We start from the raw sequence: 26,543 nt of genomic DNA, 5'->3' as shown, positions 1-26,543 counted from the left end.
CAAGAGCCTTGTGCCAAGACTCCTTTCTCAGAGTGGAGCAGCACCCTTGTCCTAGTTGTCCCCTCCTGTACCCTTTAGAAGCCAGGGTTCTGTGTCACTTCAGAGGGAGTCGTTGACACTAGTTTTCCACAAGGGGTGTTCCTCAGAGCGCATACTTTCCAGCATCACTTCTGTTTGCCAACACCAAAGCCACCGTCTCCTCTCTACTCCCGAAGCAGGTATTGCACCTTCCCCATACCTTCTCCTTGGGAGCGTATGAACGGGTGAGTCACTCTCCTTATTGCCCTTTCCATAAGCACAACCATGATTGTCTCAGGAGCAGAAGGAAAGTCGGGGTAAAGAGGGTTTCGCTGTATGCGGGTTTCACCCTCCAGACTGTGGAGACTATGCTGAGACAATCCTGGCTTGGCCACAGAACTGACATTGATTTCCCAGTGAATGCTGAGCTTTTCCAGAGGTTTTCTGCTTGGGGCGAACAGCACTTTGCTGCTGCATCCACAGCAAAGCTTTAGAAGTTTGCTCTCCTGCATGAGGGAAGAAGCCTTGCAGGAGAGTTGCTGCCTCATGGGTCCTGCATTCCGGGGCACAAGACTCGCGTCCTGGGTTCACAGTGCCTTTCAAATGACAGCAGTCACAGCCACGACCCTGTAGAAGCGTGCGTCGCACAGGAATGCACTCTGTGTAGACTACCATCACCTGGCATAACCAGGGTCTGTCCTTTTGCTCTGGCGTTCAGGTGTACACAGAACACAAGAGCCTTGTGCCAAGACTCCTTTCTCAGAGTGGAGCAGCACCCTTGTCCTAGTTGTCCCCTCCTGTACCCTTTAGAAGCCAGGGTTCTGTGTCACCTCAGAGGGAGTCGTTGACACTAGTCTTCTACAAGGGGTGTTCCTCAGAGCGCATACTTTCCAGCATCACTTCTGTTTGCCAACACCAAAGCCAAAGTCTCATCTCTACTCCCGAAGCGGGTATTGCGCCTTCCCCATACCTTCTCCTTGGGAGCGTGTGAACGGGTGAGTCCCTCTCCTTATTGCTCTTTCCATAAGCACAACCATGCTTATCTCTCGAGCAGAAGGAAAGTCTGGGTAAAGAGGGTTTCGCTGTATGCGGGTTTCACCCTCCAGACTGTGGAGACTATGCTGAGACAAGCCTGGCTTGGCCACAGAACTGACATTGATTTCCCAATGAATGCTGAGCTTTTACAGAGGTTTTCTGCTTGGGGCGAACAGCACTTTGCTGCTGCATCCACAGCAAAGCTTTAGAAGTTTGCTCTCCTGCATGAGGGAAGAAGACTTGCAAGAGAGTTGCTGCCTCTTGGGCCTTCCATTCCGGGGCACAAGACTCGCGTCCTGGGTTCACAGTGCCTTCTAATGAGAGCAGACACAGCCACGACCCTGTTGCAGCGTGCGTCGCACAGGAATGCACTCTGTGTAGACTACCAACACCTGGCATAACCAGGGTCTGTCCTTTTGCTCTGGCGTTCAGGTGTACACAGAACACAAGGGCCTTGTTCCAAGACACCTTTCTCAGAGTGGAGCAGCACCCTTGTCCTAGTTGTCCCCTCCTGTACCCTTTAGAAGCCAGGGTTCTGTGTCACCTCAGAGGGAGTCGTTGACACTAGTCTTCCACAAGGGGTGTTCCTCAGAGCGCATACTTTCCAGCATCACTTCTGTTTGCCAACACCAAAGCCACCGTCTCCTCTCTACTCCCGAAGCGGGTATTGCGCCTTCCTCATACCTTCTCCTTGGGAACGTGTGAACGGGTGAGTCCCTCTCCTTATAGCCCTTTCCATAAGCACAACCATGCTTATCTCTCGAGCAGAAGGAAAGTCTCGGTAAAGAGGGTTTCGCTGTATGGGGTTTTCACCCTTCAGACTGTGGAGACTATGCTGAGACAAGCCTGGCATGGCCACGGAACTGACATTGATTTCCCGGTGAATGCTGAGCTTTTCCAGAGGTTTTCTGCCTGGGGCGAAGAGCACTTTGCTGCTGCATCCACAGCAAAGCTTTCGAAGTTTGCTCTCCTGCATGAGGGAAGAAGACTTGCAAGAGAGTTGCTGCCTCTTGGGCCTTGCATTCCGGGGCACAAGACTCGCGTCCTGGGTTCACAGTGCCTTTCAAATGACAGCAGACACAGCCACGACCCTGTAGCAGCATGCGTCGCACAGGAATGCACTCTGTGTAGACTACCAACACCTGGCATAACCAGGGTCTGTTCTTTTGCTCTGGCGTTCAGGTGTACACAGAACACAAGAGCCTTGTGCCAAGACACCTTTCTCAGAGTGGAGCAGCTCCCTTGTCCTAGTTGTACCCTCCTGTACCCTTTAGAAGCCAGGGTTCTGTGTCACCTCAGAGGGAGTCGTTGACACTAGTCTTCCACAAGGGGTGTTCCTCAGAGCGCATACTTTCCAGCATCACTTATGTTTGCCAACACCAAAGCCACCGTCTCCTCTCTACTCCCGAAGCGGGTATTGCGCCTTCCTCATACATTCTCCTTGGGAACGTGTGAACGGGTGAGTCCCTCTCCTTATAGCCCTTTCCATAAGCACAACCATGCTTATCTCTCGAGCAGAAGGAAAGTCTGGGTAAAGAGGGTTTCGCTGTATGCGGGTTTCACCCTCCAGACTGTGGAGACTATGCTGAGACAAGCCTGGCTTGGCCACAGAACTGACTTTGATTTCCCAGTGAATGCTGAGCTTTTCCAGAGGTTTTCTGCTTGGGGCGAACAGCACTTTGCTGCTGCATCCACAGCAAAGCTTTAGAAGTTTGCTCTCCTGCATGAGGGAAGAAGACTTGCAAGAGAGTTGCTGCCTCTTGGGCCCTGCATTCCGGGGCACAAGACTCGCGTCCTGGGTTCACAGTGCCTTTCAAATGACAGCAGACACAGCCACGACCCTGTAGCAGCGTGCGTCGCACAGGAATGCACTCTGTGTAGACTACCAACACCTGGCATAACCAGGGTCTGTCCTTTTGCTCTGGCGTTCAGGTGTACACAGAACACAAGAGCCTTGTGCCAAGACTCCTTTCTCAGAGTGGAGCAGCACCCTTGTCCTAGTTGTCCCATTCTGTACCCTTAAGAAGCCAGGGTTCTGTGTCACCTCAGAGGGAGTCGATGACACTAGTCTTCCACAAGGGGTGTTCCTCAGAGCGCATACTTTCCAGCATCACTTCTGTTTGCCAACACCAAAGCCAACGTCTCCTCTCTTCTCCCGAAGCGGGTATTGCGCCTTCCCCATACCTTCTCCTTGGGAGCGTGTGAACGGGTGAGTCCCTCTCCTTATTGCTCTTTCCATAAGCACAACCATGCTTATCTCTCGAGCAGAAGGAAAGTCTGCGTAAAGAGGGTTTCGCTGTATGCGGGTTTCACCCTCCAGACTGTGGAGACTATGCTGAGACAAGCCTGGCTTGGCCACAGAACTGACATTGATTTCCCGGTGAATGCTGAGCTTTTCCAGAGGTTTTCTGCTTCGGGCGAAGAGCACTTTGCTGCTGCATCCACAGCAAAGCTTTAGAAGTTTGCTCTCCTGCATGAGGGAAGAAGGCTTGCAAGAGAGTTGCTGCCTCTTGGGCCTTGCATTCCGGGGCACAAGACTCGCGTCCTGGGTTCACAGTGCCTTTCAAATGACAGCAGACACAGCCACGACCCTGTAGCAGCATGCGTCGCACAGGAATGCACTCTGTGTAGACTACTAACACCTGGCATAACCAGGGTCTGTTCTTTTGCTCTGGCGTTCAGGTGTACACAGAACACAAGAGCCTTGTGCCTAGACTCCTTTCTCAGAGTGGAGCAGCACCCTTGTCCTAGTTGTCCCGTCCTGTACCCTTAAGAAGCCAGGGTTCTGTGTCACCTCAGAGGGAGTCGATGACACTAGTCTTCCACAAGGGGTGTTCCTCAGAGCGCATACGTTCCAGCATCACTTGTGTTTGCCAACACCAAAGCCAACGTCTTCTCTCTACTCCCGAAGCGGGTATTGCGCCTTCCCCATACCTTCTCCTTGGGAGCGTATGAACGGGTGAGTCCCTCTCCTTATTGCCCTTTCCATAAGCACAACCATGATTGTCTCAGGAGCAGAAGGAAAGTCGGGGTAAAGAGGGTTTCGCTGTATGCGGGTTTCACCCTCCAGACTGTGGAGACTATGCTGAGACAAGCCTGGCTTGGCCACAGAACTGACATTGATTTCCCAGTGAATGCTGAGCTTTTCCAGAGGTTTTCTGCTTGGGGCGAAAAGCACTTTGCAGCTGCATCCACAGCAAAGCTTTAGAAGTTTGCTCTCCTGCATGAGGGAAGAAGACTTGCAAGAGAGTTGCTGCCTCTTGGGCTTTGCATTCCGGGGCACAAGACTCACGTCCTGGGTTCACAGTGCCTTTCAAATGAGAGCAGACACAGCCACGACCCTGTAGCAGCGTGCGTCGCACAGGAATGCACTCTGTGTAGACTACCAACACCTGGCATAACCAGGGTCTGTCCTTTTGCTCTGGCGTTCAGGTGTACACAGAACACAAGAGCCTTGTGCCTAGACTCCTTTCTCAGAGTGGAGCAGCACCCTTGTCCTAGTTGTCCCGTCCTGTACCCTTAAGAAGCCAGGGTTCTGTGTCACCTCAGAGGGAGTCGATGACACTAGTCTTCCACAAGGGGTGTTCCTCAGAGCGCATACGTTCCAGCATGACTTGTGTTTGCCAACACCAAAGCCAACGTCTTCTCTCTACTCCCGAAGCGTGTATTGCGCCTTCCACATACCTTCTCCTTGGGAGCGTGTGAACGGATGAGTCCCTCTCCTTATTGCTCTTTCCATAAGTAAAACCATGCTTATCTCTCGAGCAGAAGGAAAGTCTGGGTAAAGAGGGTTTCGCTGTATGCGGGTTTCACCCTCCAGACTGTGGAGACTATGCTGAGACAAGCCTGGCTTGGCCACAGAACTGACATTGATTTCCCAGTGAATGCTGAGCTTTTCCAGAGGTTTTCTGCTTGGGGCGAACAGCACTTTGCTGCTGCATCCACAGCAAAGCTTTAGAAGTTTGCTCTCCTGCATGAGGGAAGAAGACTTGCAAGAGAGTTGCTGCCTCTTGGGCCTTGCATTCCGGGGCACAAGACTCGCGTCCTGGGTTCACAGTGCCTTTCAAATGACAGCAGACACAGCCACGACCCTGTAGCAGCGTGCGTCGCACAGGAATGCACTCTGTGTAGACTACCAACACGTGGCATAACCAGGGTCTGTCCTTTTGCTCTGGCGTTCAGGTGTACACAGAACACAAGAGCCTTGTGCCAAGACACCTTACTCAGAGTGGAGCAGCTCCCTTGTCCTAGTTGTCCCCTCCTGTACCCTTTAGAAGCCAGGGTTCTGTGTCACCTCAGAGGGAGTCGTTGACACTAGTCTTCCACAAGGGGTGTTCCTCAGAGCGCATACTTTCCAGCATCACTTCTGTTTGCCAACACCAAAGCCACCGTCTCCTCTCTACTCCCGAAGCGGGTATTGCGCCTTCCCCATACCTTCTCCTTCGGAGCGTGTGAACGGGTGAGTCCCTCTCCTTATTGCTCTTTCCATAAGCACAACCATGCTTATCTCTCGAGCAGAAGGAATGTCTGGGCAAAGAGGGTTTCGCTGTATGCGGGTTTCACCCTCCAGACTGTGGAGACTATGCTGAGACAAGCCTGGCTTTGCCACCGAACTGACTTTGATTTCCCAGTGAATGCTGAGCTTTTCCAGAGGTTTTCTGCTTGGGGCGAACAGCACTTTGCTGCTGCATCCACAGCAAAGCTTTAGAAGTTTGCTCTCCTGCATGAGGGAAGAAGAATTGCAAGAGAGTTCCTGCCTCTTGGGCCTTGCATTCCGGGGCACAAGACTCGCGTCCTGGGTTCACAGTGCCTTTCAAATGAGAGCAGACACAGCCACGACCCTGTAGCAGCGTGCGTCGCACAGGAATGCACTCTGTGTAGACTACCAACACCTGGCATAACCAGGGACTTTCCTTTTGCTCTGGCGTTCAGGTGTACACAGAACACAAGAGCCTTGAGCCAAGACTCCTTTCTCAGAGTGGAGCAACACCCTTGTCCTAGTTGTCCCCTCCTGTACCCTTTAGAAGCCAGGGTTCTGTGTCACCTCAGAGGGAGTCGTTGACACTAGTCTTCCACAAGGGGTGTTCCTCAGAGCGCATACTTTCCAGCATCACTTCTGTTTGCCAACACCAAAGCCACCGTCTCCTCTCTACTCCCGAAGCGGGTATTGCGCCTTCCTCATACCTTCTCCTTGGGAACGTGTGAACGGGTGAGTCCCTCTCCTTATTGCTCTTTCCATAAGCACAACCATGCTTATCTCTCGAGCAGAAGGAAAGTCTGGGTAAAGAGGGTTTCGCTGTATGCGGGTTTCACCCTCCAGACTGTGGAGACTATGCTGAGACAAGCCTGGCTTGGCCACAGAACTGACACTGATTTCCCAGTGAATGCTGAGCTTTTCCAGAGGTTTTCTGCTTGGGGCGAACAGCACTTTGCTGCTGCATCCACAGCAAAGCTTTAGAAGTTTGCTCTCCTGCATGAGGGAAGAAGACTTGCAAGAGAGTTGCTGCCTCATGGGCCCTTCATTCCGGGGCACAAGTCTCACGTCCTGGGTTCACAGTGCCTTTCAAATGACAGCAGACACAGCCACGACCCTGTAGCAGCGTGCGTCGCACAGGAATGCACTCTGTGTAGACTACCATCACCTGGCATAACCAGGGTCTGTCCTTTTGCTCTGGCGTTCAGGTGTACACAGAACACAAGAGCCTTGTGCCAAGACTCCTTTCTCAGAGTGGAGCAGCACCCTTGTCCTAGTTGTCCCCTCCTGTACCCTTTAGAAGCCAGGGTTCTGTGTCACTTCAGAGGGAGTCGTTGACACTAGTCTTCCACAAGGGGTGTTCCTCAGAGCGCATACTTTCCAGCATCACTTCTGTTTGCCAACACCAAAGCCAAAGTCTCATCTCTACTCCCGAAGCGGGTATTGCGTCTTCCCCATACCTTCTCTTTGGGAGCGTGTGAACGGGTGAGTCCCTCTCCTTATGGCTCTTTCCATAAGCACAACCATGCTTATCTCTCGAGCAGAAGGAAAGTCTGGGTAAAGAGGGTTTCGCTGTATGCGGGTTTCACCCTTCAGACGGTGGAGACTATGCTGAGACAATCCTGGCTTGGCCACAGAACTGACATTGATTTCCCAGTGAATGCTGAGCTTTTCCAGAGGTTTTCTGCTTGGGACGAACAGCACTTTGCTGCTGCATCCACAGCAAAGCTTTAGAAGTTTGCTCTCCTGCATGAGGGAAGAAGACTTGCAAGAGAGTTGCTGCCTCTTGGTCCTTCCATTCCGGGGCACAAGACTCGCGTCCTGGGTTCACAGTGCCTTTCTAATGACAGCAGACACAGTCACGACCCTGTAGCAGCGTGCGTCGCACAGGAATGCACTCTGTGTAGACTACCAACACCTGGCATAACCAGGGACTTTCCTTTTGCTCTGGCGTTCAGGTGTACACAGAACACAAGAGCCTTGTGCCAAGACTCCTTTCTCAGAGTGGAGCAACACCCTTGTCCTAGTTGTCCCCTCCTGTACCCTTTAGAAGCCAGGGTTCTGTGTCACCTCAGAGGGAGTCGTTGACACTAGTCTTCCACAAGGGGTGTTCCTCAGAGCGCATACTTTCCAGCATCACTTCTGTTTGCCAACACCAAAGCCACCGTCTCCTCTCTACTCCCGAAGCGGGTATTGCGCCTTCCTCATACCTTCTCCTTGGGAACGTGTGAACGGGTGAGTCCCTCTCCTTATTGCTCTTTCCATAAGCACAACCATGCTTATCTCTCGAGCAGAAGGAAAGTCTGGGTAAAGAGGGTTTCGCTGTATGCGGGTTTCACCCTCCAGACTGTGGAGACTATGCTGAGACAAGCCTGGCTTGGCCACAGAACTGACACTGATTTCCCAGTGAATGCTGAGCTTTTCCAGAGGTTTTCTGCTTGGGGCGAACAGCACTTTGCTGCTGCATCCACAGCAAAGCTTTAGAAGTTTGCTCTCCTGCATGAGGGAAGAAGACTTGAAAGAGAGTTGCTGCCTCATGGGCCCTGCATTCCGGGGCACAAGACTCGCGTCCTGGGATCACAGTGCCTTTCAAATGACAGCAGACACAGCCACGACCCTGTAGCAGCGTGCGTCGCACAGGAATGCACTCTGTGTAGACTACCATCACCTGGCATAACCAGGGTCTGTCCTTTTGCTCTGGCGTTCAGGTGTACACAGAACACAAGAGCCTTGTGCCAAGACTCCTTTCTCAGAGTGGAGCAGCACCCTTGTCCTAGTTGTCCCCTCCTTTACCCTTTAGAAGCCAGGGTTCTGTGTCACTTCAGAGGGAGTCGTTGACACTAGTCTTCCACAAGGGGTGTTCCTCAGAGCGCATACTTTCCAGCATCACTTCTGTTTGCCAACACCAAAGCCACCGTCTCCTCTCTACTCCCGAAGCGGGTATTGCGCCTTCCTCATACATTCTCCTTGGGAACGTGTGAACGGGTGAGTCCCTCTCCTTATAGCCCTTTCCATAAGAACAACCATGCTTATCTCTCGAGCAGAAGGAAAGTCTGGGTAAAGATGGTTTCGCTGTATGCGGGTTTTACCCTCCAGACTGTGGAGACTATGCTGAGACAAGCCTGGCTTGGCCACAGAACTGACTTTGATTTCCCAGTGAATGCTGAGCTTTTCCAGAGGTTTTCTGCTTGGGGCGAACAGCACTTTGCTGCTGCATCCACAGCAAAGCTTTAGAAGTTTGCTCTCCTGCATGAGGGAAGGAGACTTGCAAGAGAGTTGCTGCCTCTTGGGCCCTGCATTCCGGGGCACAAGACTCGCGTCCTGGGTTCACAGTGCCTTGCAAATGACAGCAGACACAGCCACGACCCTGTAGCAGAGTGCGTCGCACAGGAATGTACTCTGTGTAGACTACCAACACCTGGCATAACCAGGGTCTGTCCTTTTGCTCTAGCGTTCAGGTGTACACAGAACACAAGAGCCTTGTGCCAAGGCTCCTTTCTCAGAGTGGAGCAGCACCCTTGTCCTAGTTGTCCCGTCATGTACCCTTAAGAAGCCAGGGTTCTGTGTCACCTCAGAGGGAGTCGATGACACTAGTTTTCCCCCAAGGGGTGTTCCTCAGAGCGCATACTTTCCAGCATCACTTCTGTTTGCCAACACCAAAGCCAACGTCTCCTCTCTTCTCCCGAAGCGGGTATTGCGCCTTCCCCATACCTTCTCCTTGGGAGCGTGTGAACGGGTGAGTCCCTCTCCTTATTGCTCTTTCCATAAGCACAACCATGCTTATCTCTCGAGCAGAAGGAAAGTCTGGGTAAAGAGGGTTTCGCTGTATGCGGGTTTCACCCTCCAGACTGTGGAGACTATGCAGAGACAAGCCTGGCTTTGCCACCGAACTGACTTTGATTTCCCAGTGAATGCTGAGCTTTTCCAGAGGTTTTCTGCTTGGGGCGAACAGCACTTTGCTGCTGCATCCACAGCAAAGCTTTAGAAGTTTGCTCTCCTGCATGAGGGAAGAAGAATTGCAAGAGAGTTCCTGCCTCTTGGGCCTTGCATTCCGGGGCACAAGACTCGCGTCCTGGGTTCACAGTGCCTTTCAAATGAGAGCAGACACAGCCACGACCCTGTAGCAGCGTGCGTCACACAGGAATGCACTCTGTGTAGACTACCAACACCTGGCATAACCAGGGACTTTCCTTTTGCTCTGGCGTTCAGGTGTACACAGAACACAAGAGCCTTGTGCCAAGACTCCTTTCTCAGAGTGGAGCAACACCCTTGTCCTAGTTGTCCCCTCCTGTACCCTTTAGAAGCCAGGGTTCTGTGTCACCTCAGAGGGAGTCGTTGACACTAGTCTTCCACAAGGGGTGTTCCTCAGAGCGCATACTTTCCAGCATCACTTCTGTTTGCCAACACCAAAGCCACCGTCTCCTCTCTACTCCCGAAGCGGGTATTGCGCCTTCCTCATACCTTCTCCTTGGGAACGTGTGAACGGGTGAGTCCCTCTCCTTATTGCTCTTTCCATAAGCACAACCATGCTTATCTCTCGAGCAGAAGGAAAGTCTGGGTAAAGAGGGTTTCGCTGTATGCGGGTTTCACCCTCCAGACTGTGGAGACTATGCTGAGACAAGCCTGGCTTGGCCACAGAACTGACACTGATTTCCCAGTGAATGCTGAGCTTTTCCAGAGGTTTTCTGCTTGGGGCGAACAGCACTTTGCTGCTGCATCCACAGCAAAGCTTTAGAAGTTTGCACTCCTGCATGAGGGAAGAAGACTTGCAAGAGAGTTGCTGCCTCATGGGCCCTGCATTCCGGGGCACAAGACTCGCGTCCTGGGTTCACAGTGCCTTTCAAATGACAGCAGACACAGCCACGACCCTGTAGCAGCGTGCGTCGCACAGGAATGCACACTGTGTAGACTACCATCACCTGGCATAACCAGGGTCTGTCCTTTTGCTCTGGCGTTCAGGTGTACACAGAACACAAGAGCCTTGTTCCAAGACTCCTTTCTCAGAGTGGAGCAGCACCCTTGTCCTAGTTGTCCCCTCCTGTACCCTTTAGAAGCCAGGGTTCTGTGTCACTTCAGAGGGAGTCGTTGACACTAGTCTTCCACAAGGGGTGTTCCTCAGAGCGCATACATTCCAGCATCACTTCTGTTTGCCAACACCAAAGCCAAAGTCTCATCTCTACTCCCGAAGCGGGTATAGCGCCTTCCCCATACCTTCTCCTTGGGAGCGTGTGAACGGGTGAGTCCCTCTCCTTATGGCTCTTTCCATAAGCACAACCATGCTTATCTCTCGAGCAGAAGGAAAGTCTGGGTAAATAGGGTTTCGCTGTATGCGGGTTTCACCCTTCAGACTGTGGAGACTATGCTGAGACAAGCCTGGCTTGGCCACAGAACTGACATTGATTTCCCAGTGAATGCTGAGCTTTTCCAGAGGTTTTCTGCTTGGGACGAACAGCACTTTGCTGCTGCATCCACAGCAAAGCTTTAGAAGTTTGCTCTCCTGCATGAGGGAAGAAGAATTGCAAGAGAGTTGCTGCCTCTTGGGCCTTCCATTCCGGGGCACAAGACTCGCGTCCTGGGTTCACAGTGCCTTTCTAATGACAGCAGACACAGCCACGACCCTGTAGCAGCGTGCGTCGCACAGGAATGCACTCTGTGTAGACTACCAACACCTGGCATAACCAGGGACATTCCTTTTGCTCTGGCGTTCAGGTGTACACAGAACACAAGAGCCTTGTGCCAAGACTCCTTTCTCAGAGTGGAGCAACACCCTTGTCCTAGTTGTCCCCTCCTGTACCCTTTAGAAGCCAGGGTTCCGTGTCACCTCAGAGCGAGTCGTTGACACTAGTCTTCCACAAGGGGTGTTCCTCAGAGCGCATACTTTCCAGCATCACTTCTGTTTGCCAACACCAAAGCCACCGTCTCCTCTCTACTCCTGAAGCGGGTATTGCGCCTCCCCCATTCCTTCTCTTTGGGAGCGTGTGAACGGGTGAGTCCCTCTCCTTATTGCTCTTTCCATAAGCACAACCATGCTTATCTCTCGAGCAGAAGGAATGTCTGGGCAAAGAGGGTTTCGCTGTATGCGGGTTTCACCCTCCAGACTGTGGAGACTATGCTGAGACAAGCCTGGCTTGGCCACCGAACTGACTTTGATTTCCCAGTGAATGCTGAGCTTTTCCAGAGGTTTTCTGCTTGGGGCGAACAGCACTTTGCTGCTGCATCCACAGCAAAGCTTTAGAAGTTTGCTCTCCTGCATGAGGGAAGAAGACTTGCAAGAGAGTTGCTGCCTCTTGGGCCTTGCTTTCCGGGGCACAAGACTCGCGTCCTGCGTTCACAGTGCCTTTCAAATGAGAGCAGACACAGCCACGACCCTGTAGCAGCGTGCGTCGCACAGGAATGCACTCTGTGTAGACTACCAACACCTGGCATAACCAGGGACATTCCTTTTGCTCTGGCGTTCAGGTGTACACAGAACACAAGAGCCTTGTGCCAAGACTCCTTTCTCAGAGTGGAGCAACACCCTTGTCCTAGTTGTCCCCTCCTGTAACCTTTAGAAGCCAGGGTTCTGTGTCACCTCAGAGGGAGTCGTTGACACTAGTCTTCCACAAGGGGTGTTCCTCAGAGCGCATACTTTCCAGCATCACTTCTGTTTGCCAACACCAAAGCCACCGTCTCCTCTCTACTCCCGAAGCGGGTATTGCGCCTTCCTCATACCTTCTCCTTGGGAACGTGTGAACGGGTGAGTCCCTCTCCTTATTGCTCTTTCCATAAGCACAACCATGCTTATCTCTCGAGCAGAAGGAAAGTCTGGGTAAAGAGGGTTTCGCTGTATGCGGGTTTCACCCTCCAGACTGTGGAGACTATGCTGAGACAAGCCTGGCTTGGCCACAGAACTGACACTGATTTCCCCGTGAATGCTGAGCTTTTCCAGAGGTTTTCTGCTTGGGGCGAACAGCACTTTGCTGCTGCATCCACAGCAAAGCTTTAGAAGTTTGCTCTCCTGCATGAGGGAAGAAGACTTGCAAGAGAGTTGCTGCCTCATGGGCCCTGCATTCCGGGGCACAAGACTCGCGTCCTGGGTTCACAGTGCCTTTCAAATGACAGCAGACACAGCCACGACCCTGTAGCAGCGTGCGTCGCACAGGAATGCACTCTGTGTAGACTACCATCACCTGGCATAACCAGGGTCTGTCCTTTTGCTCTGGCGTTCAGGTGTACACAGAACACAAGAGCCTTGTGCCAAGACTCCTTTCTCAGAGTGGAGCAGCACCCTTGTCCTAGTTGTCCCCTCCTTTACCCTTTAGAAGCCAGGGTTCTGTGTCACTTCAGAGGGAGTCGTTGACACTAGTCTTCCACAAGGGGTGTTCCTCAGAGCGCATACTTTCCAGCATCACTTCTGTTTGCCAACACCAAAGCCAAAGTCTCATCTCTACTCCCGAAGCGGTTATTGCGCCTTCCCCATACCTTCTCCTTGGGAGCGTGTGAACGGGTGAGTCCCTCTCCTTATTGCTCTTTCCATAAGCACAACCATGCTTATCTCTCGAGCAGAAGGAAAGTCTGGGTAAAGAGGGTTTCGCTGTATGCGGGTTTCACCCTTCAGACTGTGGAGACTATGCTGAGACAAGCCTGGCTTGGCCACAGAACTGACATTGATTTCCCAGTGAATGCTGAGCTTTTCCAGAGGTTTTCTGCTTGGGGCGAACAGCACTTTGCTGCTGCATCCACAGCAAAGCTTTAGAAGTTTGCTCTCCTGCATGAGGGAAGAAGACTTGCAAGAGAGTTGCTGCCTCTTGGGCCTTCCATTCCGGGGCACAAGACTCGCGTCCTGGGTTCACAGTGCCTTTCTAATGACAGCAGACACTGCCACGACCCTGTTGCAGCCTGCGTCTCACAGGAATGCACTCTGTGTAGACTACCAACACCTGGCATAACCAGGGTCTGTCCTTTTGCTCTGGCGTTCAGGTGTACACAGAACACAAGAGCCTTGTGCCAAGACACCTTTCTCAGAGTGGAGCAGCACCCTTGTCCTAGTTGTCCCCTCCTTTACCCTTTAGAAGCCAGGGTTCTGTGTCACCTCAGAGCGAGTCGTTGACACTAGTCTTCCACAAGGGGTGTTCCTCAGAGCGCATACATTCCAGCATCACTTCTGTTTGCCAACACCAAAGCCACCGTCTCCTCTCTACTCCCGAAGCGGGTATTGCGCCTTCCTCATACATTCTCCTTGGGAACGTGTGAATGGGTGTGTCCCTCTCCTTATAGCCCTTTCCATAAGCACAACCATGCTTATCTCTCGAGCAGAAGGAAAGTCTGGGTAAAGAGGGTTTCGCTGTATGCGGGTTTCACCCTCCAGGCTGTGGAGACTATGCTGAGACAAGCCTGGCTTGGCCACAGAACTTACTTTGATTTCCCAGTGAATGCTGAGCTTTTCCAGAGGTTTTCTGCTTGGGGCGAACAGCACTTTGCTGCTGCATCCACAGCAAAGCTTTAGAAGTTTGCTCTCCTGCATGAGGGAAGGAGACTTGCAAGAGAGTTGCTGCCTCTTGGGCCCTGCATTCCGGGGCACAAGACTCGCGTCCTGGGTTCACAGTGCCTTTCAAATGACAGCAGACACAGCCACGACCCTGTAGCAGAGTGCGTCACACAGGAATGCACTCTGTGTATACTACCAACACCTGGCATAACCAGGGTCTGTCCTTTTGCTCTAGCGTTCCGGTGTACACAGAACACAAGAGCCTTGTGCCAAGGCTCCTTTCTCAGAGTGGAGCAGCACCCTTGTCCTAGTTGTCCCGTCATGTACCCTTAAGAATCCAGGGTTCTGTGTCACCTCAGAGGGAGTCGATGACACTAGTTTTCCCCTAAGGGGTGTTCCTCAGAGCGCATACTTTCCAGCATCACTTCTGTTTGCCAACACCAAAGCCAACGTCTCCTCTCTTCTCCCGAAGCGGGTATTGCGCCTTCCCCATACCTTCTCCTTGGGAGCGTGTGAACGGGTGAGTCCCTCTCCTTATTGCTCTTTCCATAAGCACAACCATGCTTATCTCTCGAGCAGAAGGAAAGTCTGGGTAAAGAGGGTTTCGCTGTATGCGGGTTTCACCCTCCAGACTGTGGAGACTATGCTGAGACAAGCCTGGCTTGGCCACAGAACTGACATTGATTTCCCGGTGAATGCTGAGCTTTTCCGGAGGTTTTCTGCTTGGGGCGAACAGCACTTTGCTGCTGCATCCACAGCAAAGCTTTAGAAGTTTGCTCTCCTGCATGAGGGAAGAAGACTTGCAAGAGAGTTGCTGCCTCTTGGGCCTTGCTTTCCGGGGCACAATAATCGCGTCCTGGGTTCACAGTGCCTTTAAAATGACAGTAGACACAGCCAAGACCCTGTAGCAGCGTGCGTCTCACAGGAATGCACTCTGTGTAGACTACCAACACCTGGCATAACCAGGGTCTGTCCTTTTGCTCTGGCGTTCAGGTGTACACAGAACACAAGAGCCTTGTGCCAAGACTCCTTTCTCAGAGTGTGGCAGCACCCTTGTCCTAGTTGTCCCCTCCTGTACCCTTTAGAAGCCAGGGTTCTGTGTCACCTCAAAGGGATTCGTTGACACTAGACTTCCACAAGGGGTGTTTCTCAGAGCGCATAATTTCCAGCATCACTTCTGTTTGCAACACCAAAGCCACCGTTACATCTCTACTCCCGAAGCGGGTATTGCACCTTCCCCATACCTTCTCCTTGGGAATGTGTGAACGGGTGAGTCCCTCTCCTTATTGCCCTTTCCATAAGCACAACCATGCTTATCTCTCGAGCAGAAGGAAAGTCTGGGTAAAGAGGGTTTCGCTGTATGCGGGTTTCACCCTCCAGACTGTGGAGACTATGCTGAGACAAGCCTGGCTTGGCCACAGAACTGACATTGATTTCCCAGTGAATGCTGAGCTTCTCCACAGGTTTTGCTTGGGGCGAACAGCACTTTGCTGCTGCATCCACAGCAAAGCTTTAGAAGTTTGCTCTCCTGCATGAGGGAAGAAGACTTGCAAGAGAGTTGCTGCCTCTTGGGCCTTCCATTCCGGGGCACAAGACTCGCGTCCTGCGATCACAGTGCCTTTCAAATGAAAGCAGACCCAGCCACGATCCTGTAGCAGCATGCGTCGCACAGGAATGCACTCTGTGTCGACTACCAACACGTGGCATAACCAGGGTCTGTCCTTTTGCTCTGGCGTTCAGGTGTACACAAAACACAAGAGCCTTGGGCCAAGACTCCTTTCTCAGAGTGGAGCAGCACCCTTGTCCTAGTTGTCCCCTCCTGTACCCTTTAGAAGCCAGGGTTCTGTGTCACCTCAGAGGGAGTCGTTGACACTAGTCTTCCACAAGGGGTGTTCCTCAGAGCGCATAATTTCCAGCATCAATTCTGTTTGCCAACACCAAAGCCACCGTCTCCTCTCTACTCCCGAAGCAGGTATAGCGCCTTCCCCATACCTTCTCCTTGGGAGCGTATGAACGGGTGAGTCCCTCTCCTTATTGCCCTTTCCATAAGCACAACCATGATTGTCTCAGGAGCAGAAGGATAGTCGGGGTAAAGAGGGTTTCGCTGTATGCGGGTTTCACCCTCCAGACTGTGGAGACTATGCTGAGACAAGCCTGGCTTGGCCACAGAACTGACATTGATTTCCCAGTGAATGCTGAGCTTTTCCAGAGGTTTTCTGCTTGGGGCGAAAAGCACTTTGCAGCTGCATCCACAGCAAAGCTTTAGAAGTTTGCTCTCCTGCATGAGGGAAGAAGACTTGCAAGAGAGTTGCTGCCTCTTGGGCTTTGCATTCCGGGGCACAAGACTCACGTCCTGGGTTCACAGTGCCTTTCAAATGAGAGCAGACACAGCCACGACCCTGTAGCAGCGTGCGTCGCACAGGAATGCACTCTGTGTAGACTACCAACACCTGGCATAACCAGGGTCTGTCCTTTTGCTCTGGCGTTCAGGTGTACACAGAACACAAGAGCCTTGTGCCTAGACTCCTTTCTCAGAGTGGAGCAGCACCCTTGTCCTAGTTGTCCCGTCCTGTACCCTTAAGAAGCCAGGGTTCTGTGTCACCTCAGAGGGAGTCGATGACACTAGTCTCCCACAAGGGGTGTTCCTCAGAGCGCATACGTTCCAGCATGACTTGTGTTTGCCAACACCAAAGCCAACGTCTTCTCTCTACTCCCGAAGCGGGTATTGCGCCTTCCCCATACCTTCTCCTTGGGAGCGTGTGAACGGATGAGTCCCTCTCCTTATTGCTCTTTCCATAAGTAAAACCATGCTTATCTCTCGAGCAGAAGGAAAGTCTGGGTAAAGAGGGTTTCGCTGTATGCGGGTTTCACCCTCCAGACTGTGGAGACTATGCTGAGACAAGCCTGGCTTGGCCACAGAACTGACATTGATTTCCCAGTGAATGCTGAGCTTCTCCACAGGTTTTGCTTGGGGCGAACAGCACTTTGCTGCTGCATCCACAGCAAAGCTTTAGAAGTTTGCTCTCCTGCATGAGGGAAGAAGACTTGCAAGAGAGTTGCTGCCTCTTGGGCCTTCCATTCCGGGGCACAAGACTCGCGTCCTGCGATCACAGTGCCTTTCAAATGAAAGCAGACCCAGCCACGATCCTGTAGCAGCATGCGTCGCACAGGAATGCACTCTGTGTCGACTACCAACACGTGGCATAACCAGGGTCTGTCCTTTTGCTCTGGCGTTCAGGTGTACACAAAACACAAGAGCCTTGGGCCAAGACTCCTTTCTCAGAGTGGAGCAGCACCCTTGTCCTAGTTGTCCCCTCCTGTACCCTTTAGAAGCCAGGGTTCTGTGTCACCTCAGAGGGAGTCGTTGACACTAGTCTTCCACAAGGGGTGTTCCTCAGAGCGCATAATTTCCAGCATCAATTCTGTTTGCCAACACCAAAGCCACCGTCTCCTCTCTACTCCCGAAGCAGGTATAGCGCCTTCCCCATACCTTCTCCTTGGGAGCGTATGAACGGGTGAGTCCCTCTCCTTATTGCCCTTTCCATAAGCACAACCATGATTGTCTCAGGAGCAGAAGGATAGTCGGGGTAAAGAGGGTTTCGCTGTATGCGGGTTTCACCCTCCAGACTGTGGAGACTATGCTGAGACAAGCCTGGCTTGGCCACAGAACTGACATTGATTTCCCAGTGAATGCTGAGCTTTTCCAGAGGTTTTCTGCTTGGGGCGAAAAGCACTTTGCAGCTGCATCCACAGCAAAGCTTTAGAAGTTTGCTCTCCTGCATGAGGGAAGAAGACTTGCAAGAGAGTTGCTGCCTCTTGGGCTTTGCATTCCGGGGCACAAGACTCACGTCCTGGGTTCACAGTGCCTTTCAAATGAGAGCAGACACAGCCACGACCCTGTAGCAGCGTGCGTCGCACAGGAATGCACTCTGTGTAGACTACCAACACCTGGCATAACCAGGGTCTGTCCTTTTGCTCTGGCGTTCAGGTGTACACAGAACACAAGAGCCTTGTGCCTAGACTCCTTTCTCAGAGTGGAGCAGCACCCTTGTCCTAGTTGTCCCGTCCTGTACCCTTAAGAAGCCAGGGTTCTGTGTCACCTCAGAGGGAGTCGATGACACTAGTCTCCCACAAGGGGTGTTCCTCAGAGCGCATACGTTCCAGCATGACTTGTGTTTGCCAACACCAAAGCCAACGTCTTCTCTCTACTCCCGAAGCGGGTATTGCGCCTTCCCCATACCTTCTCCTTGGGAGCGTGTGAACGGATGAGTCCCTCTCCTTATTGCTCTTTCCATAAGTAAAACCATGCTTATCTCTCGAGCAGAAGGAAAGTCTGGGTAAAGAGGGTTTCGCTGTATGCGGGCTTCACCCTCCAGACTGTGGAGACTATGCTGAGACAAGCCTGGCTTGGCCACAGAACTGACATTGATTTCCCAGTGAATGCTGAGCTTTTCCAGAGGTTTTCTGCTTGGGGCGAACAGCACTTTGCTGCTGCATCCACAGCAAAGCTTTAGAAGTTTGCTCTCCTGCATGAGGGAAGAAGACTTGCAAGAGAGTTGCTGCCTCTTGGGCCTTCCATTCCGGGGCACAAGACTCGCGTCCTGGGTTCACAGTGCCTTTCAAATGACAGCAGACACAGTCACGACCCTGTAGCAGCGTGCGTCGCACAGGAATGCACTCTGTGTAGACTACCAACACGTGGCATAACCAGGGTCTGTCCTTTTGCTCTGGCGTTCAGGTGTACACAGAACACAAGAGCCTTGTGCCAAGACACCTTACTCAGAGTGGCGCAGCACCCTTGTCCTTGTTGTCCCCTCCTGTACCCTTTAGAAGCCAAGGTTCGGTGTCACCTCAGAGGGAGTCGTTGACACTAGTCTTCCACAAGGGGTGTTCCTCAGAGCGCATACTTTCCAGCATCACTTCTGTTTGCCAACACCAAAGCCACCGTCTCCTCTCTACTCCCGAAGCGGGTATTGCGCCTTCCCCATACCTTCTCCTTGGGAGCGTGTGAACGGGTGAGTCCCTCTCCTTATTGCTCTTTCCATAAGCACAACCATGCTTATCTCTCGAGCAGAAGGAAAGTCTGGGTAAAGAGGGTTTCGCTGTATGCGGGTTTCACCCTCCAGGCTGTGGAGACTATGCTGAGACAAGCCTGGCTTGGCCACAGAACTGACATGATTTCCCAGTGAATGCTGAGCTTTTCCAGAGGTTTTCTGCTTGGGGCGAACAGCACTTTGCTGCTGCATCCACAGCAAAGCTTTAGAAGTTTGCTCTCCTGCATGAGGGAAGAAGACTTGCAAGAGAGTTGCTGCCTCTTGGGCCTTCCATTCCGGGGCACAAGACTCGCGTCCTGGGTTCACAGTGCCTTTCTAATGACAGCAGACACATCCACGACCCTGTTGCAGCCTGCGTCTCACAGGAATGCACTCTGTGTAGACTACCAACACCTGGCATAACCAGGGTCTGTCCTTTTGCTCTGGCGTTCAGGTGTACACAGAACACAAGAGCCTTGTGCCAAGACACCTTTCTCAGAGTGGAGCAGCACCCTTGTCCTAGTTGTTCCCTCCTTTACCCTTTAGAAGCCAGGGTTCTGTGTCACCTCAGAGGGAGTCGTTGACACTAGTCTTCCACAAGGGGTGTTCCTCAGAGCGCATACTTTCCAGCATCACTTCTGTTTGCCAACACCAAAGCCACCGTCTCCTCTCTACTCCCGAAGCGGGTATTGCGCCTTCCTCATACATTCTCCTTGGGAACGTGTGAACGGGTGAGTCCCTCTCCTTATAGCCCTTTCCATAAGCACAACCATGATTGTCTCAGGAGCAGAAGGAAAGTCGGGGTAAAGAGGGTTTCGCTGTATGCGGGTTTCACCCTCCAGACTGTGGAGACTATGCTGAGACAAGCCTGGCTTGGCCACAGAACTGACATTGATTTCCCAGTGAATGCTGAGCTTTTCCAGAGGTTTTCTGCTTGGGGCGAAAAGCACTTTGCAGCTGCATCCACAGCAAAGCTTTAGAAGTTTGCTCTCCTGCATGAGGGAAGAAGACTTGCAAGAGAGTTGCTGCCTCTTGGGCTTTGCATTCCGGGGCACAAGACTCACGTCCTGGGTTCACAGTGCCTTTCAAATGAGAGCAGACACAGCCACGACCCTGTAGCAGCGTGCGTCGCAGAGGAATGCACTCTGTGTAGACTACCAACACCTGGCATAACCAGGGTCTGTCCTTTTGCTCTGGCGTTCAGGTGTACACAGAACACAAGAGCCTTGTGCCTAGACTCCTTTCTCAGAGTGGAGCAGCACCCTTGTCCTAGTTGTCCCGTCCTGTACCCTTAAGAAGCCAGGGTTCTGTGTCACCTCAGAGGGAGTCGATGACACTAGTCTTCCACAAGGGGTGTTCCTCAGAGCGCATACGTTCCAGCATGACTTGTGTTTGCCAACACCAAAGCCAACGTCTTCTCTCTACTCCCGAAGCGTGTATTGCGCCTTCCACATACCTTCTCCTTGGGAGCGTGTGAACGGATGAGTCCCTCTCCTTATTGCTCTTTCCATAAGTAAAACCATGCTTATCTCTCGAGCAGAAGGAAAGTCTGGGTAAAGAGGGTTTCGCTGTATGCGGGTTTCACCCTCCAGACTGTGGAGACTATGCTGAGACAAGCCTGGCTTGGCCACAGAACTGACATTGATTTCCCAGTGAATGCTGAGCTTTTCCAGAGGTTTTCTGCTTGGGGCGAACAGCACTTTGCTGCTGCATCCACAGCAAAGCTTTAGAAGTTTGCTCTCCTGCATGAGGGAAGAAGACTTGCAAGAGAGTTGCTGCCTCTTGGGCCTTGCATTCCGGGGCACAAGACTCGCGTCCTGGGTTCACAGTGCCTTTCAAATGACAGCAGACACAGCCACGACCCTGTAGCAGCGTTCGTCGCACAGGAATGCACTCTGTGTAGACTACCAACACGTGGCATAACCAGGGTCTGTCCTTTTGCTCTGGCGTTCAGGTGTACACAGAACACAAGAGCCTTGTGCCAAGAGACCTTACTCAGAGTGGAGCAGCTCCCTTGTCCTAGTTGTCCCCTCCTGTACCCTTTAGAAGCCAGGGTTCTGTGTCACCTCAGAGGGAGTCGTTGACACTAGTCTTCCACAAGGGGTGTTCCTCAGAGCGCATACTTTCCAGCATCACTTCTGTTTGCCAACACCAAAGCCACCGTCTCCTCTCTACTCCCGAAGCGGGTATTGCGCCTTCCCCATACCTTCTCCTTCGGAGCGTGTGAACGGGTGAGTCCCTCTCCTTATTGCTCTTTCCATAAGCACAACCATGCTTATCTCTCGAGCAGAAGGAATGTCTGGGCAAAGAGGGTTTCGCTGTATGCGGGTTTCACCCTCCAGACTGTGGAGACTATGCTGAGACAAGCCTGGCTTTGCCACCGAACTGACTTTGATTTCCCAGTGAATGCTGAGCTTTTCCAGAGGTTTTCTGCTTGGGGCGAACAGCACTTTGCTGCTGCATCCACAGCAAAGCTTTAGAAGTTTGCTCTCCTGCATGAGGGAAGAAGAATTGCAAGAGAGTTCCTGCCTCTTGGGCCTTGCATTCCGGGGCACAAGACTCGCGTCCTGGGTTCACAGTGCCTTTCAAATGAGAGCAGACACAGCCACGACCCTGTAGCAGCGTGCGTCGCACAGGAATGCACTCTGTGTAGACTACCAACACCTGGCATAACCAGGGACTTTCCTTTTGCTCTGGCGTTCAGGTGTACACAGAACACAAGAGCCTTGAGCCAAGACTCCTTTCTCAGAGTGGAGCAACACCCTTGTCCTAGTTGTCCCCTCCTGTACCCTTTAGAAGCCAGGGTTCTGTGTCACCTCAGAGGGAGTCGTTGACACTAGTCTTCCACAAGGGGTGTTCCTCAGAGCGCATACTTTCCAGCATCACTTCTGTTTGCCAACACCAAAGCCACCGTCTCCTCTCTACTCCCGAAGCGGGTATTGCGCCTTCCTCATACCTTCTCCTTGGGAACGTGTGAACGGGTGAGTCCCTCTCCTTATTGCTCTTTCCATAAGCACAACCATGCTTATCTCTCGAGCAGAAGGAAAGTCTGGGTAAAGAGGGTTTCGCTGTATGCGGGTTTCACCCTCCAGACTGTGGAGACTATGCTGAGACAAGCCTGGCTTGGCCACAGAACTGACACTGATTTCCCAGTGAATGCTGAGCTTTTCCAGAGGTTTTCTGCTTGGGGCGAACAGCACTTTGCTGCTGCATCCACAGCAAAGCTTTAGAAGTTTGCTCTCCTGCATGAGGGAAGAAGACTTGCAAGAGAGTTGCTGCCTCATGGGCCCTTCATTCCGGGGCACAAGACTCACGTCCTGGGTTCACAGTGCCTTTCAAATGACAGCAGACACAGCCACGACCCTGTAGCAGCGTGCGTCGCACAGGAATGCACTCTGTGTAGACTACCATCACCTGGCATAACCAGGGTCTGTCCTTTTGCTCTGGCGTTCAGGTGTACACAGAACACAAGAGCCTTGTGCCAAGACTCCTTTCTCAGAGTGGAGCAGCACCCTTGTCCTAGTTGTCCCCTCCTTTACCCTTTAGAAGCCAGGGTTCTGTGTCACTTCAGAGGGAGTCGTTGACACTAGTCTTCCACAAGGGGTGTTCCTCAGAGCGCATACTTTCCAGCATCACTTCTGTTTGCCAACACCAAAGCCAAAGTCTCATCTCTACTCCCGAAGCGGTTATTGCGCCTTCCCCATACCTTCTCCTTGGGAGCGTGTGAACGGGTGAGTCCCTCTCCTTATTGCTCTTTCCATAAGCACAACCATGCTTATCTCTCGAGCAGAAGGAAAGTCTGGGTAAAGAGGGTTTCGCTGTATGCGGGTTTCACCCTTCAGACTGTGGAGACTATGCTGAGACAAGCCTGGCTTGGCCACAGAACTGACATTGATTTCCCAGTGAATGCTGAGCTTTTCCAGAGGTTTTCTGCTTGGGGCGAACAGCACTTTGCTGCTGCATCCACAGCAAAGCTTTAGAAGTTTGCTCTCCTGCATGAGGGAAGAAGACTTGCAAGAGAGTTGCTGCCTCTTGGGCCTTCCATTCCGGGGCACAAGACTCGCGTCCTGGGTTCACAGTGCCTTTATAATGACAGCAGACACTGCCACGACCCTGTTGCAGCCTGCGTCTCACAGGAATGCACTCTGTGTAGACTACCAACACCTGGCATAACCAGGGTCTGTCCTTTTGCTCTGGCGTTCAGGTGTACACAGAACACAAGAGCCTTGTGCCAAAAAAACCTTTCTCAGAGTGGAGCAGCACCCTTGTCCTAGTTGTCCCCTCCTTTACCCTTTAGAAGCCAGGGTTCTGTGTCACCTCAGAGCGAGTCGTTGACACTAGTCTTCCACAAGGGGTGTTCCTCAGAGCGCATACATTCCAGCAATACTTCTGTTTGCCAACACCAAAGCCACCGTCTCCTCTCTACTCCCGAAGCGGGTATTGCGCCTTCCTCATACATTCTCCTTGGGAACGTGTGAATGGGTGTGTCCCTCTCCTTATAGCCCTTTCCATAAGCACAACCATGCTTATCTCTCGAGCAGAAGGAAAGTCTGGGTAAAGAGGGTTTCGCTGTATGCGGGTTTCACCCTCCAGACTGTGGAGACTATGCTGAGACAAGCCTGGCTTGGCCACAGAACTTACTTTGATTTCCCAGTGAATGCTGAGCTTTTCCAGAGGTTTTCTGCTTGGGGCGAACAGCACTTTGCTGCTGCATCCACAGCAAAGCTTTAGAAGTTTGCTCTCCTGCATGAGGGAAGGAGACTTGCAAGAGAGTTGCTGCCTCTTGGGCCCTGCATTCCGGGGCACAAGACTCGCGTCCTGGGTTCACAGTGCCTTTCAAATGACAGCAGACACAGCCACGACCCTGTAGCAGAGTGCGTCACACAGGAATGCACTCTGTGTATACTACCAACACCTGGCATAACCAGGGTCTGTCCTTTTGCTCTAGCGTTCCGGTGTACACAGAACACAAGAGCCTTGTGCCAAGGCTCCTTTCTCAGAGTGGAGCAGCACCCTTGTCCTAGTTGTCCCGTCATGTACCCTTAAGAATCCAGGGTTCTGTGTCACCTCAGAGGGAGTCGATGACACTAGTTTTCCCCTAAGGGGTGTTCCTCAGAGCGCATACTTTCCAGCATCACTTCTGTTTGCCAACACCAAAGCCAACGTCTCCTCTCTTCTCCCGAAGCGGGTATTGCGCCTTCCCCATACCTTCTCCTTGGGAGCGTGTGAACGGGTGAGTCCCTCTCCTTATTGCTCTTTCCATAAGCACAACCATGCTTATCTCTCGAGCAGAAGGAAAGTCTGGGTAAAGAGGGTTTCGCTGTATGCGGGTTTCACCCTCCAGACTGTGGAGACTATGCTGAGACAAGCCTGGCTTGGCCACAGAACTGACATTGATTTCCCGGTGAATGCTGAGCTTTTCCGGAGGTTTTCTGCTTGGGGCGAACAGCACTTTGCTGCTGCATCCACAGCAAAGCTTTAGAAGTTTGCTCTCCTGCATGAGGGAAGAAGACTTGCAAGAGAGTTGCTGCCTTTTGGGCCTTGCATTCCGGGGCACAAGACTCGCGTCCTGGGTTCACAGTGCCTTTCAAATGACAGCAGACACAGCCACGACCCTGTAGCAGCGTGCGTCGCACAGGAATGCACTCTGTGTAGACTACCAACACCTGGCATAACCAGGGACTGTTCTTTTGCTCTGGCGTTCAGGTGTACACAGAACACAAGAGCCTTGTGCCTAGACTCCTTTCTCAGAGTGGAGCAGCACCCTTGTCCTAGTTGTCCCTTCCTGTACCCTTAAGAATCCAGGGTTCTGTGTCACCTCAGAGGGAGTCGATGACACTAGTCTTCCAAAGGGGTGTTCCTCAGAGCGCATACGTTCCAGCATCACTTGTGTTTGCCAACACCAAAGCCAACGTCTTCTCTCTACTCCCGAAGCGGGTATTGCGCCTTCCCCATACCTTCTCCTTGGGAGCGTGTGAACGGATGAGTCCCTCTCCTTATTGCTCTTTCCATAAGCACAACCATGCTTATCTCTCGAGCAGAAGGAAAGTCTGGGTAAAGAGGGTTTCGCTGTATGCGGGTTTCACCCTCCAGACTGTGGAGACTATGCTGAGACAAGCCTGGCTTGGCCACAGCACTGACATTGATTTCCCAGTGAATGCTGAGCTTTTCCAGAGGTTTTCTGCTTGGGGCGAACAGCACTTTGCTGCTGCATCCACAGCAAAGCTTTAGAAGTTTGCTCTCCTGCATGAGGGAAGAAGACTTGCAAGAGATTTGCTGCCTCTTGGGCCTTCCATTCCGGGGCACAAGACTCACGTCCTGGGTTCACAGTGCCTTTCTAATGACAGCAGACACAGCCACGACCCTGTTGCAGCGTGCGTCGCACAGGAATGCACTCTGTGTAGACTACCAACACCTGGCATAACCAGGGTCTGTCCTTTTGCTCTGGCGTTCAGGTGTACACAGAACACAAGAGCCTTGTTCCAAGACACCTTTCTCAGAGTGGAGCAGCACCCTTGTCCTAGTTGTCCCCTCCTGTACCCTTTAGAAGCCAGGGTTCTGTGTCACCTCAGAGGGAGTCGTTGACAATAGACTTCCACAAGGGGTGTTCCTCAGAGCGCATACTTTCCAGCATCACTTCTGTTTGCCAACACCAAAGCCACCGTCTCCTCTCTACTCCCGAAGCGGGTATTGCGCCTTCCTCATACATTCTCCTTGGGAACGTGTGAACGGGTGAGTCCCTCTCCTTATAGCCCTTTCCATAAGCACAACCATGCTTATCTCTCGAGCAGAAGGAAAGTCTGGGTAAAGAGGGTTTCGCTGTATGCGGGTTTCACCCTCCAGACTGTGGAGACTATGCTGAGACAAGCCTGGCTTGGCCACAGAACTGACTTTGATTTCCCAGTGAATGCTGAGCTTTTCCAGAGGTTTTCTGCTTGGGGCGAACAGCACTTTGCTGCTGCATCCACAGCAAAGCTTTAGAAGTTTGCTCTCCTGCATGAGGGAAGAAGACTTGCAAGAGAGTTGCTGCCTCTTGGGCCTTGCTTTCCGGGGCACAATAATCGCGTCCTGGGTTCACAGTGCCTTTAAAATGACAGTAGACACAGCCACGACCCTGTAGCAGCGTGCGTCTCACAGGAATGCACTCTGTGTAGACTACCAACACCTGGCATAACCAGGGTCTGTCCTTTTGCTCTGGCGTTCAGGTGTACACAGAACACAAGAGCCTTGTGCCAAGACTCCTTTCTCAGAGTGTGGCAGCACCCTTGTCCTAGTTGTCCCCTCCTGTACCCTTTAGAAGCCAGGGTTCTGTGTCACCTCAAAGGGATTCGTTGACACTAGACTTCCACAAGGGGTGTTTCTCAGAGCGCATAATTTCCAGCATCACTTCTGTTTGCCAACACCAAAGCCACCGTTACATCTCTACTCCCGAAGCGGGTATTGCACCTTCCCCATACCTTCTCCTTGGGAATGTGTGAACGGGTGAGTCCCTCTCCTTATTGCCCTTTCCATAAGC

Source organism: Neovison vison, chromosome 9 (genome assembly GCF_020171115.1).
Source record: "Neovison vison isolate M4711 chromosome 9, ASM_NN_V1, whole genome shotgun sequence".
NCBI lineage: Eukaryota > Metazoa > Chordata > Mammalia > Carnivora > Mustelidae > Neogale > Neogale vison.
The sequence above is the reverse complement of the archived record's forward strand: the minus strand, read 5'-3'. Positions refer to the sequence as shown.